This window comes from Drosophila albomicans, unplaced genomic scaffold (assembly GCF_009650485.2).
Source record: "Drosophila albomicans strain 15112-1751.03 unplaced genomic scaffold, ASM965048v2 utg000240l_pilon, whole genome shotgun sequence".
NCBI classification, from domain to species: domain Eukaryota; kingdom Metazoa; phylum Arthropoda; class Insecta; order Diptera; family Drosophilidae; genus Drosophila; species Drosophila albomicans.
Window position 1 is genome coordinate 12,501 of NW_026263572.1, and position 20,000 is coordinate 32,500.

Below are 20,000 nucleotides of genomic sequence, written 5' to 3' on the forward strand. Positions count from 1 at the left end.
TGATTATTAGATGATGTTTCCAAAGAGTCGTGTTGCTTGATAGTGCAGCACTAAGTGGGTGGTAAACTCCATCTAAAACTAAATATAACCATGAGACCGATAGTAAACAAGTACCGTGAGGGAAAGTTGAAAAGAACTCTGAATAGAGAGTTAAATAGTACGTGAAACTGCTTAGAGGTTAAGCCCGATGAACCTGAATATCCGTTATGGAAAATTCATCATTAGAATTGTAATATTTAATCAATATTATAACGATAGTGTGCATTTTTTCCATATAAGGACATTGTAATCTATTAGCATGTATGGAATTTATCAAACAATTTTGATAAGAGTTTATTTAAATTAGAGTGCTTGCATTTTAACATAAAATAAATTTCAAAAATTTGATAAAGTGCTGATAGATTATATGAGTACAGTGCGTTAATTTTTTCGGAATTATATAATGGCATGATTATCATTGATTTTTATGTTTATTATAAGCACTTGTATGATTAACAATGCGAAAGATTCAGGATACCTTCGGGACCCGTCTTGAAACACGGACCAAGGAGTCTAACATATGTGCAAGTTATTGGGATATAAACCTAATAGCGTAATTAACTTGACTATTATTGGGATTAGTTTTTTAACTATTTATAGTTGATTAACGCAATCCCGGGGCGTTCTATATAGTTATGTATAATAATATTTATATTATTTATGCCTCTAACTGGAACGTACCTTGAGCATATATGCTGTGACCCGAAAGATGGTGAACTATACTTGATCAGGTTGAAGTCAGGGAAACCCTGATGGAAGACCGAAACAGTTCTGACGTGCAAATCGATTGTCAGAATTGAGTATAGGGCGAAAGACCAATCGAACCATCTAGTAGCTGGTTCCTTCCGAAGTTTCCCTCAGGATAGCTGGTGCATTTAACTGTTGTATAAAATAATCTTATCTGGTAAAGCGAATGATTAGAGGCCTTAGGGTCGAAACGATCTTAACCTATTCTCAAACTTTAAATGGGTAAGAACCTTAACTTTCTTGATATGAAGTTTAAGGTTATGATATAATGTGCCCAGTGGGCCACTTTTGGTAAGCAGAACTGGCGCTGTGGGATGAACCAAACGTAATGTTACGGTGCCCAAATTAACAACTCATTCAGAAACCATGAAAGGCGTTGGTTGCTTAAAACAGCAGGACGGTGATCATGGAAGTCGAAATCCGCTAAGGAGTGTGTAACAACTCACCTGCCGAAGCAACTAGCCCTTAAAATGGATGGCGCTTAAGTTGTATACCTATACATTACCGCTAAAGTAGATGATTTATATTACTTGTAATATAAATTTTGAAACTTTAGTGAGTAGGAAGGTACAATTGGTGTGCTTAGAAGTGTTTGGCGTAAGCCTGCATGGAGCCGTCATTGGTACAGATCTTGGTGGTAGTAGCAAATAATCGAATGAGACCTTGGAGGACTGAAGTGGAGAAGGGTTTCGTGTGAACAGTGGTTGATCACGAGTTAGTCGGTCCTAAGTTCAAGGCGAAAGCCGAAAATTTTCAAGTAAAAAAAAGTAACTAAAATTTATATTTTGTCATAATTAAAAACTTGAATAATTTTGAACGAAAGGGAATACGGTTCCAATTCCGTAACCTGTTGAGTATCCGTTTTGTTATTAAATATGGGCCTCGTGCTCATCCTGGCAACAGGAACGACCATAAAGAAGCCGTCGAGAGATATCGGAAGAGTTTTCTTTTCTGTTTTATAGCCGTACTACCATGGAAGTCTTTCGCGCAGAGAGATATGGTAGATGGGCTAGAAGAGCATGACATATACTGTTGTGTCGATATTTTCTCCTCGGACCTTGAAAATTTATGGTGGGGACACGCAAACTTCTCAACAGGCCGTACCAATATCCGCAGCTGGTCTCCAAGGTGAAGAGTCTCTAGTCGATAGAATAATGTAGGTAAGGGAAGTCGGCAAATTAGATCCGTAACTTCGGATAAGGATTGGCTCTGAAGATTGAGATAGTCGGGCTTGATTGGGAAACAATAACATGGTTTATGTGCTCGTTCTGGGTAAATAGAGTTTCTATCATTTATGGTAGTTTCTTGTTCCCCGGATAGTTTAGTTACGTAGCCAATTGTGGAACTTTCTTGCTAAAATTTTTAAGAATACTAGTTGGGCAACCAGCTAGTTCTTTTAAATTATAACGATTATCAATTAACAATCAATTCAGAACTGGCACGGACTTGGGGAATCCGACTGTCTAATTAAAACAAAGCATTGTGATGGCCCTAGCGGGTGTTGACACAATGTGATTTCTGCCCAGTGCTCTGAATGTCAAAGTGAAGAAATTCAAGTAAGCGCGGGTCAACGGCGGGAGTAACTATGACTCTCTTAAGGTAGCCAAATGCCTCGTCATCTAATTAGTGACGCGCATGAATGGATTAACGAGATTCCTACTGTCCCTATCTACTATCTAGCGAAACCACAGCCAAGGGAACGGGCTTGGAATAATTAGCGGGGAAAGAAGACCCTTTTGAGCTTGACTCTAATCTGGCAGTGTAAGGAGACATAAGAGGTGTAGAATAAGTGGGAGATATTAAATTTCGGTTTAGTATCGACAATGAAATACCACTACTCTTATTGTTTCCTTACTTACTTGATTAAATGGAACGTGTATCATTTCCTAGCCATTATACGGATATATTTATTATATCTTATGGTATTGGGTTTTGATGCAAGCTTCTTGATCAAAGTATCACGAGTTTGTTATATAATCGCAAACAAATTCATTAATGAGAGAGTGCATTTATGTGTTCTTAAATTAAAAATTTGGTATAACTCCAATTACTCAGGTATGATCCAATTCAAGGACATTGCCAGGTAGGGAGTTTGACTGGGGCGGTACATCTCTCAAATAATAACGGAGGTGTCCCAAGGCCAGCTCAGTGCGGACAGAAACCACACATAGAGCAAAAGGGCAAATGCTGACTTGATCTCGGTGTTCAGTACACACAGGGACAGCAAAAGCTCGGCCTATCGATCCTTTTGGTTTAAAGAGTTTTTAACAAGAGGTGTCAGAAAAGTTACCATAGGGATAACTGGCTTGTGGCGGCCAAGCGTTCATAGCGACGTCGCTTTTTGATCCTTCGATGTCGGCTCTTCCTATCATTGTGAAGCAAAATTCACCAAGCGTTGGATTGTTCACCCATGCAAGGGAACGTGAGCTGGTTTAGACCGTCGTGAGACAGGTTAGTTTTACCCTACTAATGACAAAACGTTGTTGCGACAGCATTCCTGCGTAGTACGAGAGGAACCGCAGGTACGGACCAATGGCACAATACTTGTTCGAGCGAACAGTGGTATGACGCTACGTCCGTTGGATTATGCCTGAACGCCTCTAAGGTCGTATCCGTGCTGGACTGCAATGATAAATAAGGGGCAATTTGCATTGTATGGCTTCTAAACCATTAAAAGTTTATTATTCATTTAATAGACGACGATGGATGTGATGCCAATGTTACATATAACATAGTAAATTGGGAGGATCTTCGATCACCTGGTGCCGCGCTAGTTATATATTAAAACATTATTTAATACAATGACAAAGCCTTGAATCAATTGTAAACGACTTTTTATAACAGGCAAGGTGTTGTAAGTGGTTGAGCAGCTGCCATACTGCGATCCACTGAAGCTTATCCTTTGCTTGACGATTCGATAAAATATATATGTTTAAGGCATATATAAAAAAAATATTATATATATATTTATATATATATAAATATGCAAAATTGTATGCATAATTATTAATTATGTGTTATACAATTACGCATATAAGAAGAAAATTTATATAATATATAAATATATTATATATATATAAATAAATAATATATCTATGTGTACAAAATATACTTGTGTATTTTAAATATGCATTTATTAGTATGCGTTAGTTTATATATATTTATTTGGTAGCAAAAGGAACGCCATTATATTAGTGGCGAAAATTAATAATATGCATAGTAAGTATATCTATGTATACAAAATACTTGCATATTTTATATATGCATTTATTTATTATGCGTTGGTTATATATATTTATTTGGTAGCAAAAGGAACGCCATTATATTAGTGGCGAAAATTAAGAATATGCATAGTATATCTATGTGTACAAAATACTTGCGTATTTTATATATGCATTTATTTATAATGCGTTGGTTATATATATTTATTTGGTAGCAAAAGGAACGTCATCATATTAGTGGCGAAAATTAAGAATATGCAAAGGTATAACTATGTGTACAAAATACTTGCGTATTTTAAATATGCATTTATTTAGTATGCGTTAGTTATTTATATTTATTTGGTAGCAAAAGGAACGCCATTATATTAGTGGCGAAAATTAAGAAATAATATGCATAAGTATATCTAAGTATACAAAATACTTGCATATTTTATATATGCATTTATTTATTATGCGTTAGGTTATATATATTTATTTGGTAGCAAAAGGAACGCCATTATATTAGTGGCGAAAATTAAGAATATGCATAGTATATCTATGTGTACAAAATACTTGCGTATTTTATTATATATATGCATGGCGAAAATTATATGCAAAGGTATTATGTGCGTTGGTTATTGTATATATTTATTTGGTAGCAAAAGGAACGCCATTATATTAGTGGCGAAAATTAAGAATATGCATAGATATAAATATATACAAAATACTTGCATATTTTTAAATATGCATTTATTTATGTATGTGGTAGCAAAAGGAACGCCATTATATTAGTGGCGAAAATCAAGAATATGCATAGTATATCTATGTATACTTGCGTATTTTATATATGCATTTATTTATTATGCGTTGGTTATATATATTTATTTGGTAGCAAAAGGAACGCCATTATATTAGTGGCGAAAATTAAGAATATGCATAGTATATCTATGTGTACAAAATACTTGTATATTTTAAATATGCATTTATTTAGTAAGCGTTAGTTATATATATTTATTTGGTAGCCAGAAGGACGCCATCATATTAGTGGCGAAAATAAAAATATGCATGGTATATCTATGTGTACAAAATACTTGTGTATTTTAAATATACATTTTATTTGGTACGCAATTACATGAATTTGGTAGCCAGAAGGACGCCATCATATTAGTGGCGAAAATTAAAAATATGCATGATATAAAAAAATATATATACATTTATGTATGTATCTATATGAACAGAATACTTGCGTATTTTAAGTATGCATTTATTTCATACACAATTATGTGTTTGGTAGCAAAAGAACGCCATCATATTAGTGGCACAAATTAAGACATGAGATATGAGTTCAACTTTGACAAAAAAATTTCAACATATGAAAATTGAAGAAAAAACTTTTTAAATAGCATTTTATACTGTTTATTAATATAATGAGATAAGATTTTGAATTTAACTTGAGAAAAAGATTTTTTGGACTTGGTGAATTTTTTATTGAACTGCAGCCATATGATATGAGGTTCTACCGAGAGATGAGTTCAACTTTGACAAAAAATTTCAACATATGAAAATTGAAGAAAAAAACTTTTTAAATATCATTTTATACAGTTTATTAATAAAATGAGATACAATTTTGAATTTAACTTGAGAAAAAAATTTTTTGGACTTGGTGAATTTTTTATTGAATTGCAGCCATATGATATGAGGTTCTACCGAGAGATGAGTTCAACTATGACAAAAAATTTCAACATATGAAAATTGAAGAAAAAACTTTTTAAATATCATTTTATACAGTTTATTAATATAATGAGATAAGATTTTGAATTTAACTTGAGAAAAAGATTTTTTTGACTTGGTGAATTTTTTTATTGAACTGCAGCCATATGATATGAGGTTCTACCGAGAGATGAGTTCAACTTTGACAAAAAATTTCAACATATGAAAATTGAAGAAAAACCTTTTTAATTATCATTTTAAACAGTTTATTAATATAATGAGATAAGATTTTGAATTTAACTTGAGAAAAAGATTTTTTGGACTTGGTGAATTTTTATTGAACTTCAGCCATATGATATGAGGTTCTACCGAGATATGAGTTCAACATTGAAAAAAATTTCAACATATGAAAATTGAAGAAAAAACTTTTTAAATATCATTTTATACAGTTTATTAATATAATGAGATACGATTTTGAATTTAACTTGAGAAAAAATTTTTTTGGACTTGGTGAATTTTTTATTGAACTGCAGCCATATGATATGAGGTTCTACCGAGATATGAGTTCAACTTTGACAAAAAATTTCAACATATGAAAATTGAAGAAAAAACTTTTTATATATCATTTTATATAGTTTATTAATAAAATGAATTAAGATTTTGAATTTAACTTGAGAAAAAAATTTTTTGGACTTGGTAAATTTTTTGGACTTGGTAAATTTTTTATTGAACTTCAGCCATATGATATGAGGTTCTACCGAAATATGAGTTCAACTTTGACAAAAAATTTCAACATATATGAAAATTGAAGAAAAAACTTTTTTAAATAGCATTTTATACTGTTTATTAATATAATGAGATAAGATTTTTAATTTAACTTGAGAAAAAAAATTTTTTTGGACTTGGTGAATTTTTTTATTGAACTGCAGCCATATGATATGAGGTTCTACCGAGATATGAGTTCAACTTTGACAAAAAATTTCAACATATGAAAATTGTAGAAAAAACTTTTTATATATCATTTTATACAGTTTTTTAATAAAATGAGATAAGATTTTGAATTTAACTTGAGAAAAAAATTTTTTGGACTTGGTGAATTTTTTATTGAACTGCAGCCATATGATATATAAGGTTCTACCGAGATATGAGTTCAACTTTGACAAAAAATTTTAAACAATATAAACAAATTTACGATTGTACTAGTATTTAATACAAATATTGATAATAAAATAATGAAGTTTTGCTGTTGTATTATTAAAAATAGTGCACACATAAAGATAGGCTGCATTAGGTGGTAGACCTTAGTAAAATGAAGCGGGTTGTAGAAAACGTGTCACAAAACCTATATAGGGGTGGTGAGGTCGGGCAGGCATGTCATATGAGAAAAAATTTCACAAGTGAAATATATATGTCTATGTATATGGAGTGTAATGCCGGCATAAGTCATATATAAATAATATATGAAAATAATCATATAGAAGGCAATATGATTAAAAAAAGTTAAAAATAATGAAGTTTTACTGTTGCATTATTAAATTAGTGCAACATAAAGATACATTAGGTGGTATACCTTAGTAAAATGAGCTGGTTGTAGAAAACGTGTCACAAAACCTATATAGAGGTGGTGATGTCGAGCAGGCATGTCATATGAGAAAAATTTCACAAGTGAAATATATATGACTATGTATATGGAGTGAGTCTTGCCGGCATAAGTCATATATAAATAATATATGAAAATAATCATATAGAAGGCAATATGATTAAAAAAGTTAAAAATAATGAAGTTTTACTGTTGTATTATTAAATTAGTGCAACAAAAAGATACGTTAGATGGTAATACTAAATAAAATAAGAGCATTTGTAGAAAACGTGTCACAAAACCTATATAGGGGTGGTGAGGTCGGGCAGGCATGTCATATGAGAAAAATTTCACAAGTGAAATATATATGACTATTTATATGGAGTGTCATGCCGGCATAAGTCATATATAAATAATATATGAAAATAATCATATAGAAGGCAATATGATTAAAAAGTTAAAAATAATGAAGTTTTACTGTTGCATTATTAAATTAGTGCAACATAAAGATACATTAGGTGGTATACCTTAGTAAAATGAGCTGGTTGTAGAAAACGTGTCACAAAAACCTATATAGGGGTGGTGATGTCGAGCAGGCATGTCATATGAGAAAAATTTCACAAGTGAAATATATATGACTATGTATATGGAGTGAGTCTTGCCGGCATAAGTCATATATAAATAATATATGAAAATAATCATATAGAAGGCAATATGATTAAAAAAGTTAAAAAATAATGAAGTTTTACTGTTGTATTATTAAATTAGTGCAACAAAAAGATACGTTAGATGGTAATACTAAATAAAAATAAGAGCATTGTAGAAAACGTGTCACAAAACCTATATAGGGGTGGTGAGGTCGGGCAGGCATGTCATATGAGAAAAATTTCACAAGTGAAATATATATGACTATTTATATGGAGTGTCATGCCGGCATAAGTCATATATAAATAATATATGAAAATAATCATATAGAAGGCAATATGATTAAAAAAGTTAAAAATAATGAAGTTTTACTGTTGCATTATTAAATTAGTGCAACATAAAGATACATTAGGTGGTATACCTTAGTAAAATGAGCTGGTTGTAGAAAACGTGTCACAAAACCTATATAGGGGTGGTGATGTCGAGCAGGCATGTCATATGAGAAAAAATTTCACAAGTGAAATATATATGACTATGTATATGGAGTGAGTCTTGCCGGCATAAGTCATATATAAATAATATATGAAAATAATCATATAGAAGGCAATATGATTAAAAAAGTTAAAAATAATGAAGTTTTACTGTTGCATTATTAAATTAGTGCAACATAAAGATACATTAGGTGGTATACCTTAGTAAAATGAGCTGGTTGTAGAAAACGTGTCACAAAACCTATATAGGGGTGGTGATGTCGAGCAGGCATGTCATATGAGAAAAATTTCACAAGTGAAATATATATGACTATGTATATGGAGTGAGTCTTGCCGGCATAAGTCATATATAAATAATATATGAAAATAATCATATAGAAGGCAATATGATTAAAAAAGTTAAAAATAATGAAGTTTTACTGTTGTATTATTAAATTAGTGCAACAAAAAGATACGTTAGATGGTAATACTAAATAAAATAAGAGCATTGTAGAAAACGTGTCACAAAACCTATACATTTTTTTTTTTTTTTTTTTTTTTTTTTTTTTCGTCAATAATTATTTATTTAAAATCTGTCGGTACGGACAATAATTAAATTTTTTGAGCCAGCCTTGTCGATTAAATTCTCACAAGAGATGGTTGGTAGGGTTCTGGAGGGCTAATCATCATCCTCCATGGGCAGGTCGAGGGGGTGTTTTCTTTTAAGTCTTCTGACGGTTTGGCTGTTGTCCAAGATGTTGATGGCCAATGTGTGTTTGGGTGGTTATGGAGCCTATTGATGTAATTCGTGCTCACTTTTCGAATTTCATCTTCTACCCAGGGAACCCTGAGTACCTCGTGGATGGTGCTGTTGTCATGGTAAGGATGAGCGTTCGAGACCATTCTCAGAGCGTTGTTCTGCAGCCTTTGGATGTTCCTGCAGTTTGATTTGCAGGCAGTGCCCCACAGCTGGATGCCATAAGTCCAGATTGGCTTAATGATGGTTTTGTAGACAAGCAGTTTAAGTTTGCTTTTAAGCTTCGAGCGTCTTCCAATGAGCCATTGGAATTGCTTCAGCCTCTCTTCAGCCTGCTTTCTCTTCCTTAGGATGTGTGTGCGCCATGTTAACCGCCTGTCAAGCGTCATGCCCAGGTATTTGGGCGTGGGATTTTCGGGAATATATTCCCCATTGAGACTGACAGGCGGGCAATTGCCGTTGCGGAGTGCAAATGTGGTTTGCGTGGACTTCTCAGGGTTTACCGAGATGTTCCACCTCCGCAGCCAGGGCTCGATGGTGTTTAGCTGATTTTTGAATAATTTCCGACGCATCCTCTGGGGTTCCTGCTGTGGCAAGGAAGGCTGTGTCATCGGCGTATGTGGCAACCAATAGGTTCTCGTTGAAAAATGTAGGCATGTCCGCTGTGTACAACGTGTACAATAGAGGGCCTAGGACGCTACCTTGTGGTACACCGGCTTCGATACCTTTTGTGGTAGATCGCGCATCTCCGCATCTGACATAAAAGCTTCTGTTGTCGAGGTAAGATTGCAGAAATGCGTAATGGGGTTGAGGCAGGTTTCTCTTAAGCTTAAGCAGTAGCCCTGGGTGCCAGACTCTGTCGAAAGCTTGCTTCACGTCAAGCATTACGGCGCAGCAGTAGTTCTTCTCCTCGAATGCGTCCAGTATCACTTTGACTAAACGGTGGCATTGTTCCGGGGTGGAGTGAGAACGCCTGAAGCCAAACTGGTGATCCGGAATCAACCCAGCTTCTTCCAGCACTGGCAATACTCTGCGCAAAAATACTCTTTCGAGTATTTTGGAGAGTATCGACAGCAAACTTATCGGACGATAAGAGCCAAGATTGGCTTCAGGTTTGCCAGGTTTGGGTATAAGAATTACCTCTGCTCGTTTCCAGATGGTTGGAAAATGTCCTAGCTGAAAGCACCTGCTGTATATGTTGGCGAGGAGTTGTAGGCAGGGAGGGGGAAGAAGCTTAACAGCCAGTGCTTCAATGCCATCAGCGCCCGGCGATTTATTCGTCTTGAGTCCCTCGATCTCAAGTTTGACCTCATCCACCGAGACCATAGCTAGCTCTTCTTGGTTGTTGTTGGTGTTTTCATCTAATAGTTGTAGGGCACGTTGCGTAGCTGAGATATCCAGGTCGGTGCATCTTATTATCGGCTTGAAGGCTTCGCTGAGGTGCTCCACAAAAGCTTCAGCTCGTTCTTGCTCTGTGCGGCACCAGGCGCCACTAGCACGCTGGACTGGAGCAACTCTCTTAGTAGGTCGTTTTATATGACGAGTGACCTGCCAAAGGTTGTGCTGTGGGTCTCCAGGCTCAACATTGGCCAGGAACTCTTCAAACGAGCTCTGCCTGAGCTTTAGGAGCTTATCCTTAAGCTGCTTTGCGGCTCTGTTAAATACCCTTTTATCTCTAGGATTTCTGGATAGGAACCATACTCGTCGCAACCGTCTCTTCTCAGCTACTAGCGAGGCGATCTCTGAAGACCAAAGGTGTAGGACCCTCGTTGGTAGTCTGGGAGAGATTGGGGTTCTGGGGGAAGCATGTGCTGCTGCGTTGTGCATGTGTTGCGTGAGCTCGTCGATGGCGTTGTTCACTTGCTCAGTGGTGGTAAGATCTTGCACTGGGTTGACATTTTCCGTTAGCCAGGCTTTGTAGGATTGCAGTCTCGTGCTCTTCTTGATCATCCTGGGATGTGCAGCTTTTCTCAGTGCAGGGAGGTTCAGTCGCAGTTCCACTGCGCTGTGGTCGGAGAAAAGGTCCGCGTTAGAAGACAACGAGACTTTGGCACTATCAAATCCTTTGGAGAGGGCCATGTCCAGGGTGTCGGGAATTTTGGTCGGATCTGTTGGCCAGTAGGTGGGCTCTCCTGTGGTGTGGCATACGATGCTCCTGCGCTGGATGCACCTAAGTAGTGCGCTTCCTTTAGGGTTGCTGACTCGGCATCCCCACCATCGGTGCTTTGCGTTGAAATCGCCCCCAATTAGAAATCTGTTACCCAGACTGCTCAGCAGCAGATCAAAATGCCTTTCTGATACTCTGTGTCTGGGGGGGAGGTAGACCGCGGCGACTGTAAGGTCGCCTTGTGGGCTGGGCAGATTGACTTTGGCACATTGTACCCAGTCTTCCTCTAAGGTACTCAGCTCGTTGTACTTTATGCCCGCTTTAATAATAATTGCCGCTCCGCCATGAGCTCTGCCGCTAGGGTGGTCAGCGTGGATGATGTCATACCCGTGAAGTCGGATGTATGATCTATTGGAGAAGTGAGTTTCGGAGATGAGGAGTATGTCTGTGTTGTGTGTGTGGATAAAGTGTTCCACTTCTGGCCGGCTTTTAATCAGGCCGTTAGCGTTCCAGATCGTTATGTTTAATCCCGTTTGCATAATGATTTGCAAACGGTAGCAAGCATTTGGGTCATTTGACTCATGACCTTTTCCATCATGCGCTCAAACATGGCCTCCATTCTGGCCATTGCCGCGTCAAGGGAATTGCTTGGTGGGATTAAGTTGGCGTTGGGATGTAGGATGTTATCTTGTGGGGCAGCGTTTCTTGCTGTATTTGGCATAGCTAACATTTGGGTCGATTCTGCTTGCGTTGGGGTCGATCTTGCTGAGGTGGGGCGGCTGGTAACGTGAGGTTGCCTGCCTGGGGGCAAAAACACTCTTCGCTCTCTTGTAAGCTGGACAGCCTTTGTATGAGGCCGCATGTGGGCCCTTGCAGTTAAGGCAGAAAGCCGGTTCACTGGCGTTCTTTTTGCATTCAGCAGTGGAGTGCTCGTCTCCGCACTTGACGCAACGATGGTCGAGGTGGCAGTATCTTTGGGTATGCCCGAAGGCCTGGCAGCGGTAGCATTGGGGGACATCGTTGAATTTGATCGGCGGTTCAACCGTGACCATGGTGCTGCATATCCGTTTGATCTGGTATACCTCCTTATTGTTTTTGGCCGGCTCCAGACTTACGAAGAAGAGGTTTAGAGGCTTCTTTGTACCCCTTTTATTGGGATTGTGGACATCCCTGACCTTGTGCCCGTGGCGGCCGAGTCCCTCTTTGATGTCTTCCAAATCGGTCGAGTGGTGGTGGAGGCCTTTGATGACCACCCGGTAGGCGCGTTCATCTCGGGGTTGAAAGGTGTGGAATCTATTTTTACTATCGCTCAAGAAAGTCTTTAGTTTGGTAAAGGCATCCTTGTTGGGGGTCATGACTCGAATGAAGTTATTCTGGCTGGCTTTGTATGTGACCTCTACATCTTTGCCTAAGGCGCCAGAGATGGCTTTGGATAGGTCCTTGATGCTGGTTACATCCGGGATGAAGATTGGCGGTGGCTTGATCTCCTTGGGTGCTTTTTCCTCTTGGTCATGCTTTTTGGATGTCTTAGGAGCAGCTGGTGTCTCTTCGTAATCATCACTAGAATCTGTTTCATCATCGTCCTCAGATAGGATTCCGAATGAGTTATTTTTAAGTCTGCTTATTAATGCAGCTCTGGCTGCCTCGCTGGTGCTGGCCTTGTCCTCCTTATCGGCTTTTTTGGCATTCTTGCGCTTTATTTCTCCAGGCTCGGAGTCGCTGGAGTCAACTATTTTTATATTTGATGTTGCCCTTCTTTCTAGGCGGCTGGGCTTGCCAGCTCATGGTGAGAAACTGACGCGAATTCGAATTTTGAAGGAGTTCGAAATTCGCGCCAAGCGTTGATGTTTTGCTATTTCAATGGTTCGTGTCTTGGGTGATGTTTGCGACTTTGCTAAACAGCTGACACCGACACAGCGTTTGTGTCCTTGCTATATCGATGGTTCGTGACTTGGATAGCGTTGATGTTTTTGCTATTTCGATGGTTCGTGTCTTGAGTGATGTTCGCGACTTTGCTAAAAAGCTGATACCGAGCTTTTAGCTTTAGAGTCTTATAAGCTTGGAACTTTTTCACGCAGCGGCTCACGACTTGGGTAAAGTTCGAACAGCTGTGATCAAGCTTTAAAGCTCGATAGCTTCAAAAGCTTGGAAATTTTCCACGCACGTGGTTATTTTTGCAATTGGAAAAACTCGATTTTTCACAATATTAAGAGTGTCACTGTCACTAAAATTATTCGCACTTTGTTGCATTTATGATCCCACACAGGGAAATCTAAATTCCGTCTCTGTCGGTAATGTTTTTATAGGTTTCTATGGTTCTCACACGGAGCACACACGGAGGCACGTCTGTTCACTTCGAAAGTTCGATCGCGACTGACAAAACCTATACATGGTGGCAGTGTGTGCTCATCACGTATATATGTATTGGATGCATATATTTCAGTTTGCATATTAAGTAATAATTATGTTATTATTAATTAATTATTAGTCTCATCCGATATAAAAATTGATACTATTATATGGTTATATAATTATTACTATTATATAAGCATATAATGTATTAAATGTCTTTTTCAAAAGAAGACGGTGTTTCGTAGCTAAAGAATTAATATTTTGTGAATAATTGAAAAATCCTCTAGGACACTATTGTGGACGGAGGTTTTTACTAATATAATATTGTCTACACGTAAATGCAGAATTAGATAAAATTATCAATTTGTCATCAAAATCCAGAATAATTTCTCGTACGTGACAAACACTCATAATTATTCCCCTATCTTCCAAATTCTTTCCCACAAGTCAAATCATAAACATAAACACTTGTCGCGACGGGCACCGACTGTCACAAATAGAAAGATCCTATTACATTGGCGATCGTGCCACTTCCAAAAATCCAAAGTCCATTAAAACTTTCCGTTTGCAACTTGAGGACTCAGCATTACTGCACTAACACAAACACAAAACATCACACGTATGTTAGCCCTAAGTCGTAATAAGAACTTTCATGTTAGAGCCCAACATATTGTGAGTTTAGTTTTTAAAGACACTTTCCTCACTTAAGACGCGTAGCCCGCGAGCTTATAAATAAAAATAAAGTAGTCTATTAAGTAAACAAAAATAAATCCTTGTGTTTTATTTTTTTTACTGTTCGTGCACCGCGAACATATAATTGGCGCAGCCGGTAGGATACGTCGATCTAGTTACTGAATCAACAAAGTAGTCGTGAACCGCTAGAAGGACTTTAACATTGTCCTGGGAGAACGCGTCCTAGTTGTGAACTAGCCAAAACGTATCCGCGAAAAACATCTACGTGCATGAGTGCGTTATTAAAACGGTAATACAAAAAACCTTGTAAAAAAAAATCCGTCATAATAAAAATCTCAAAAAACCCGAACCACGTGTGCAAATCAATAACAATTCAAAAATGGCAACCGAATTAACTGAAGCACACTTAAACCAGTGTCTAAATCAAATCAAACACGTACCAGCGTTTGATAACGGAGCAGAAAATTTGTCGGCATTTATAAAGAGAATAGATTTCATTCTGTCTCTATACCCAACAACTGATGTACGCCAAAGCAGCGTAATCTTCGGTGCTATTGAGCGACAACTGGATGGAGAAGCCTTGCGTACATCCCAGATTACACAATCCAACAATTGGCTGTCGCTGAGATCGTCCTTAATCGAGGAATTCAAGACGCAGACACCTTATGAGGAGCTACTAAGAAGACTATACAATACCAATTGGAATGGAAGCCTACGTAAGTTCGTAGAAGAGCTCGAGAGAAAATCCTATATTATTAGCAATAAGTTAGCACTAGACACTGATGGTAGCACAGCAATAATTTTATAAAAATGCGTTAAAAAATAACAACAAAAAATGTAATAACCAGAAAATTACCAGACAGGATATACATGACCTTAGCAAGGCATGATATAACTTCAATAAGCAAACTAAAAGCAGTTGCTCAAACAGAAGGTATTTATGAGTCTTATGAGACTCAGAATAACCATAAAAGTGAAAACAATAGTCGTAGGAATCAAAATAAATCTTACGCAAACTATACAAACAATTTTCATTCAGATGATTCGTCCAATTCAAAACCACAAACTAATTACTCAAATCCAAATCAGAATAATCAAAATCTTCACCAAGAATTCAATAAAAAACTAAAAGAAGCTCAAACACAAAACCCTTATAACTATTCGAGGGATACCTCAACAAGCCGTGGGCCTAACCCACCGGTAAAAAGACAAAGAGAGAGCCAAAGCGGCCAGTTCAAAATGGAGCATGGTGAAAATTTTCATCAAAATGCCTCGGAACTAAATGCAGAACAAACACACCATACATAAGAATCAAAATGAATGAAGTGAACCTAAAATGTATCATTGATACAGGTTCCTCAATAAACCTTTTAAAACAAAATACTTTCAGTTTTCCAATTTATAAAAATCCAATCAATGTTCAAACAATTAATGGCACTACCGAATTGTCAGAAAGCATACTTTTTGGTCCCAGCAGACTTTGCCCTACAAATCAAAAATTTTACATTCATAATTTCTCTGAAAATTATGATATGCTATTAGGAAGAGAATACTTAAAAGCCAGTAAATCCCAAATTGATTACGAAAATGGCACAGTTACATTAGGAGAATATAAATTTACATTTCAAAACGAAGAAGAAAATTCCGAAGAAACTTACACAGAAGATTGTGCAAATCCACCCTTGACCGAAGATAGGCCATTCAACTTCGCAATCGAAGATGAATTAAAAGAGTGTAATGAGTTCAGACTTGAACATCTCAACACAGAAGAGGTAGAAAAACTAAAAAAGGTTTTACATGAATTTCGCGATATTCAGTACCGGGAAGGTGAAAATTTGACTTTCACCAGTACGATTAAGCATTCAATTCAAACGAAACACGAAGACCCAATATATAAAAGACCCTACAAGTATCCACAGGCTTACGATCAAGAGGTCAATAAACAAATTAACGAAATGATAGAGCAGGGCATAATTAAAAAATCAAAATCCCCCTATTGTTCACCCATCTGGATTGTTCCAAAGAAAATGGACGCTTCAGGAAAGCAAAAATTCCGGTTAGTCATTGACTACCGAAACCTCAATGAAATAACCATTGACGACAAATTCCCCATACCAAATATGGATGAGATCCTAGATAAGTTAGGCAAATGCCAATACTTCACTACGATCGATCTTGCAAAGGGTTTCCATCAAATCCAAATGGATCCCGATTCAATTGCAAAAACTGCCTTTTCAACCAAGCATGGTCACTACGAATTTACTCGTATGCCCTTTGGGCTTAAAAATGCTCCAGCGACTTTCCAGCGCTGTATGAATAACCTACTTGAAGATCTGATCTTCAAGGATTGTCTAGTTTACTTAGATGATATTATTATCTACTCCACTTCTTTGGAAGAGCACATATCATCCATTTCGAAAGTCTTCTCAAAACTTCGGGAAGCAAATTTGAAATTACAATTAGACAAATGCGAATTCATGAAAAAGGAAACTGATTTCCTCGGGCATGTAATCACCACGCAAGGTATAAAACCAAATCCAAACAAAATTAAGGCAATTGTTGAATTCCCAATACCAAAGACACCAAAAGAAATCAAATCATTCCTAGGTTTATGCGGATTTTATCGCAAATTTATACCCAATTTCGCAAATATTGCAAAACCCATGACAACAAAGTTGAAGAAAAACGCCACCATAAACATAAAAGATCCCACTTATGTGTCAGCATTTGAAAAATTCAAAGTTTTAATAACGTCCGATCCGATACTAGTTTATCCAAATTTCGAGAAACCATTCTCATTGACTACAGATGCTAGCAACTTTGCTATAGGCGCTGTTCTATCACAGGAACACAAACCCATTTGCTATGCAAGTCGAACTTTAAACGAACACGAATCAAACTATTCAGCTATAGAGAAAGAACTATTAGCTATCGTGTGGGCAACCAAATATTTCCGTTCTTACCTATTCGGTAGAAAATTCCAGATCTTAAGCGATCACAAGCCATTAGTTTGGCTCAGTAACATTAAAGAACCAAACATGAAATTACAAAGATGGAAAATCCGATTAAACGAATACGATTATCAAATCAAGTATTTACCAGGAAAGGAAAATAACGTAGCAGATGCACTTTCACGTATAAAAATAGAAGAGAATTTCTTAGGAGAAGATGCAATTAGCACAGGAGCAACTATACATAGTGCTCAAGAGGACAGTCAATATCACATACCAATAACCGAAAGACCTTTAAACTACTTTAACAGGCAAATAGAATTCATAAAAAGTGACGATAATAAAGTTGAAACAACTCACTATTTTCATAAACTTAACATTAAAATTTCTTACAAGGAAATGACTAACCAATATGCCAAAGATATGATAAAGGAATATCTTTGCTCGAAAAATAGTATTGTCTATTTTCATGATGAAATAGATTTTCCAATTTTTCAAAGGGCCTATTTAGAAATAATAAGTCCAAGCAATATAACTAAAATTATGAAAACAAGCTTAAAATTAATTGACTTACAAACCTTTGCAGAGTTTAAAGAATTAATTTTAAAAACACATAAAAGGTTGTTACATCCAGGTATAGAAAAAACAATAAATTGGTTTAAGGAAAAATATTATTACCCTGATTACCAGAAACTAATACAAAATCTAATTAATGAATGCGAAATTTGCAACATAGCTAAAACCGAACATAGAGATACAAAACTCACGTTCGAGATAACACCCGAAGTACTTAATGTTAGGGATAAATATGTTATAGATTTTTATATGATAGATAAGAAACAATTTCTTTCTTGTATAGATGTTTACTCCAAATTCACAACATTAGTTGAAGTTCAAAGTAGAGATTGGTTAGAAGCTAAAAGAGCTTTACTAAAAGTTTTCAATGAAATGGGAAAACCCATAGAAATAAAAGCAGACAAAGACTCAGCATTCATCAGTGCAGCTTTGCAAATTTGGTTACAAGAAGAAGGCATAAAAATTAACATAACAACAAGTAAAACAGGAATATCAGATATAGAAAGGTTTCATAAAACTATAAATGAAAAGTTAAGAATAATAGGAAGCGACGATAATATTGAAAATAAAATTACAAAGTTCGAAACAATATTATATACTTATAATCATAAAACAAAACATAAGGCAACTAATAGAACTCCAGCAGATATTTTTATTTATGCAGGAACCCCTGAATATAACTCACAAGAGAATAAAGTAAATCAAATAAATAACCTCAATAAAAACAGAAGTGATTTTGAAGTAGATACACGATTTAGACAAGCCCCATTGGTTAAATCAAAACCACAAATCCCTTCAAAAAGACAGGTAACATTAAAAAGCTCGATGAAAAACATTACGAAGAAACGAATAGAGGTAGAAAAGTTACACATTATAGATCGAAGTTTAAAAAGAAGAAAGTAATTAACAAAAGTAAATATGTTAATTCCAGCCCAAGTGACGAAACATCCTAAATTACTGATGTTACTTATATTGTCAATTATTTGCACAACCGTAAACGCTCAACAAGTCGAAGTAAATCCCATTCAAAATGATCAAGGATTCATCCTATTTGAGTCAGGAACAATTAATTTACCAATATCCTTCGAACATCATTGCTTAACTATAAACGTAACACAAATAGAGAATTCTTTTGATTTATTATTAACTCAAAGCCATATCTTTAACAAGTACCCCCAAATAAAATATTTAATGAATAAATTAGAAAAGCAAATGGCAGGTATCAGAATAACAAGTCGTACTAAACGAGGTTTATTCGATTTCATAGGATCATCACTTAAATTCCTTTTCGGCACATTAGATGAAGAAGATAAGAAACAATTTGAAAACCAAATTAACATTATTGCCCATAATTCAATTCAGGCAAATAATCTTAATGATTTTATAAATACATTTAATCAAGGTATTAATATTATAAATAATCAAAGCAAAATTTTGGAAGAAGAAAAACAATTAAATTCATTAATTTTTAACATTGAACATTTTACCGAATATATAGAAGATATCGAACTAAGCCTACAATTAACTCGCTTAGGAATATTTAATCCAAAATTACTTAAACACGATCAAATAGATCACATTAATCACGAAAAGTTGATGAATATTAAAACTTCTGCTTGGTTCAGTACACTTACAAACGAAATTTTCATCATGTCTCACATTCCATTGAGTAATCTTGAAACTAAAACTTTCCAAGTAATCCCTTACCCAGATAAGAATGGACAAATCATCAATGAAAATGTTGAAGGAAAATTTTATATCTACACAATAACTTTGTTTCAAATTCAATCTCTAAAAAGATCATAAATGACCACTGCATAAATAATATAATAAAACATGAAACTCCAGTTTGCACTTTTAATAAATATCGTAAACAAGAATTTATACAAATAGTAGAGCCAAATATCATAATAACCTGGAACTTAACCAGAACCAAACTAAATCAGAATTGTAATGATTTAGATATGTACATCGAAAAAGATAAAATAATAAAAATATTTAATTGTACCATTGAATTAAAAAATGTTAAAATTTCAAATAGAGCACAACAATTTACAACCATTATGTTTACAGAATATAATGTAACTAAAATAGAACCACTATCACATATTGAAATAAAAGAAATGATTATGTATAACAATAGAGAAAACAATAACTACAAATATTCAATAATT

General features: G+C 35.7%; 1 non-coding gene across 1 annotated transcript in view; it reads left to right on the forward strand.

The window, feature by feature from the left end:
• The window catches only part of LOC117577430 (large subunit ribosomal RNA), a 3,956-nt gene extending 252 nt beyond the window's left edge, over positions 1-3,704 (forward strand). Inside the window, exon 1 of the ribosomal RNA XR_004573179.1 lies at positions 1-3,704. This exon is cut by the window's left edge and continues 252 nt beyond it. This is a non-coding gene — a ribosomal RNA (large subunit ribosomal RNA).
• The last annotated feature ends 16,296 nt before the right edge of the window (positions 3,705-20,000 follow it).